This window comes from Ambystoma mexicanum, chromosome 3p (assembly GCF_040938575.1).
Source record: "Ambystoma mexicanum isolate Mex_15411 chromosome 3p, UKY_AmexF1_1, whole genome shotgun sequence".
In the NCBI taxonomy this organism is placed as follows: domain Eukaryota; kingdom Metazoa; phylum Chordata; class Amphibia; order Caudata; family Ambystomatidae; genus Ambystoma; species Ambystoma mexicanum.
The window spans coordinates 53,609,442-53,612,422 of NC_090925.1; the positions used below are offsets into that span (position 1 = coordinate 53,609,442).

At 38.7% G+C, this 2,981-nt stretch overlaps 1 long non-coding RNA gene across 1 annotated transcript; it reads left to right on the top strand.

Moving 5' to 3' along the window:
* The first annotated feature begins 1,144 nt into the window (after window positions 1–1,144).
* LOC138579482 (uncharacterized) lies at window positions 1,145–2,329 on the top strand. Its single transcript, XR_011304016.1, has 3 exons — window positions 1,145–1,239; window positions 1,338–1,475; window positions 1,912–2,329. It is a non-coding gene; the product is annotated as an uncharacterized lncRNA (long non-coding RNA).
* Window positions 2,330–2,981: the final 652 nt, after the last annotated feature.

Here is a 2,981-nt window from a genome sequence, read left to right on the forward strand (position 1 = left end):
AAAATATTGGATATACCTCTTAGACACCAAATACCCAAGGGGTCTCAACGAGGAGACATCCTTGAACTGCTTCATTTAGATATTTTTTAACTTTCAGATATTTCTGTCCTGTAGACCCTGCACTCTCTACCATACACCAAGAATTCACTATGCTTTTGGATATGGGAAGGCAGCAACATCCTCACAACTGACTGTCTAGTGAATGGGATAATTAATTTTACCCTGCACTCTATTGAAATAACTAGACATTTGATAGATCAGCAGCACTAATCAGGAGGTCATAGTTATTGAAGAACAGGCTTCACGCCACGGTACATATTATACATATTTTAATGCATTGTTACATGTTAGGACTTAGTATTGTTAGTCCTAATACATGATGGAATTTACAGCAATGTACATTTGCCACTTGTAATATTGATCATGTAAACAGTGTGCATAACTAAGAATGTGAGGACATCGGGTACCTGTATCAGATTGTCCAGCAAATCAAATAAAGGGATGTAAATGTTCATATTGTGATGTTTGGATACACTCGAACGATACAGAAGTGCCATACGCATAAGTAGCACCACATGCAGAATATGTTTGGTAAAATTACTCCGTTTTTCCGACCGCTGCTGTTATCATCATATTGTTTAAACTTAGGCTACTCTTAACAGAATTTTGATTATGTTGTCAGAAGAGGACTTGCAGAACTGTACACACGTAATCACTTTTACCAACAGGGTCCTTTTACATAGCTAAAGATGGCCGCCACATTTCTCGAACATCGTAATCACTTTTACTAACAGGGTCCTTTTACATAGCTAAAGATGGCCGCCACATTTGACAACATTTCTCGAACATCGGGTTAGTCCGTTGTTGATCTCAACCCCCAGAATCTAGCCCGCCAAATACTAGGCTATTTGAACACGGTCCCTCGTTTCCATGGGCACCGTGCATACAACGAACAGAGAGAAGCACAACTGGTTGTACATAGAGGCAGTGCAGGTACGCACTTTCTATAGAACACTGTACACGCTGTTTGACCGTGTGATCAATGATCCATATGATCTTGAATACTCACTAGCACTACACTGTCATCCACAGAAAGCATTCGCACTAACGAGTTCCCAGATCTATCTGCACCTGTCCTTCCTGCAACGTTAGATACAACACAGAGGAATCCTGCACGTCCACCGGACATTGAATCCTGCCGCAACATACCCGCGTGCTTTACCGCACGAATGATAGCAGGTATATGGTCATTTTCTCACTAACGAACACATTATTGTACTTGTGAATAGATATTTAGTCACACACAGTAACCCGTACATTTACATTGCTATCCACAGAGATTACCGGAAGTATCGAAGTACCTTTCTGCACCAAGAAAACACCTAAATCGAGGTCTTGGCACTGCAAGCATGTCCACATGGACTTATTTTTTCGCCATAGATGGCTTTTTTGTTACAACATTTAACCCTCAATAGGTTAGTACTTTTTTATGTAGAATATCCTTTTTGTGAAAAAAACCTTCTTTTGTTGTGTAATTTGTATTTACCATGCTTAACAGTAAACCTACACTGGTTGATTATGCCCTCAAAATTGAATATGTTTCATCTGTTGAATTGAATTTTAGAAGCCTTCATTATAGCCTCCATTTTTAAATTACTAATGACATTCTATTTGGTTGGATTCCCATTAGAGGTGCACGGGACTACACTAGACAGTGTTCTGGATTTTTCTTTTAAAAACATGGCCAGATAGTTACTCTGGTCAAACTAAATTGAATGTTTGCACTGTCTAGCACACCACATGTAGATATTTAATTTGAATGAAGTAATGCTGCTTGTTGTTTATTTGGTTGACAAACTTACAAATATACCTTTTGTTTATATTTTTTTCCCCTAAATGCATTTTGACTAGACAGTAGATCCACAGAGGCTTCTGAAGAAGAGGTATTACCTCGAAACGCGTCAAGCCATTGAGAGTGGAATTTCCATCAACTTTTGATTATGTTGACATTATAATGTTGTTACGCAATTTCTCCTGTCTTCACTACATTTTTATGTATAAATAAATAGGTGTTTACTTCATCCCAGTACACCTAAAATACAGAAACCTTTGTTCCTCTGTTTGATGTTATAAATTTTGTTGAATCAATTCTCTAAAGAATATTGCTAACTATATCCTTAAGAATCTACGCCCTTGTTGCGTAGTCCAAGAGTGTGCAGGGGACGGGAGGACTCGAACTTTGGGTCCTCTTCCCTTGCTCTTATTTGCTATAGGGTTTTTGTGCCAAAACCCTCTTTTCCTCCTCTGCACCTCACAAAAGTATCGACACCACTCCTTGTGGCTTTCATAATAACATTTTCAAACATCTCCTCTATTTGGGTGTGCACTCACTCCACCACTATACCTTGTTGTTTGTTCATTGGATTTTTCCAGTGTGGCACAATCAGTGGTAGCACCCCTTTCCCTAAACATTGAACTAATATGTCATTTTCACGCATTAATGAATTGACTGACAAACACGCTACAACCCTCGCTTTTGACACGGAGGAAGCGAAACGCATTCTGTCTCTGATCAAGACCACAGAGAAAAACCTACAGTCTACGTCAAAACCGGAGAGATTAATTTCACAGTTGGAAAAACTGATTAGACGTGAAATATCACAAAAACTTCACGCTACAACATTAGTTGAGTACTATAAATCACAGAGGATCCCTAGAGGTCTAAGGGTATATCTGAGACCGACCCTGTGCAGCGAGAGTAAAACATTTATTGCCAAATGGGATCAGATTCTAAATAAGTGCTCTCTTGATCTTATTCTATTAACTATTGAAGAACTTTCGAAATCATTGACTTCTTTAGATACAGACATTGAGGCTCTAAAAATGCAACTATCGGAATTTAAAACAGCGGCAGAACTTACAGGTCTTCTGGAGGACATTAACGAAAAACTAAATAACTATAAGGTGGACATTGAACAAAG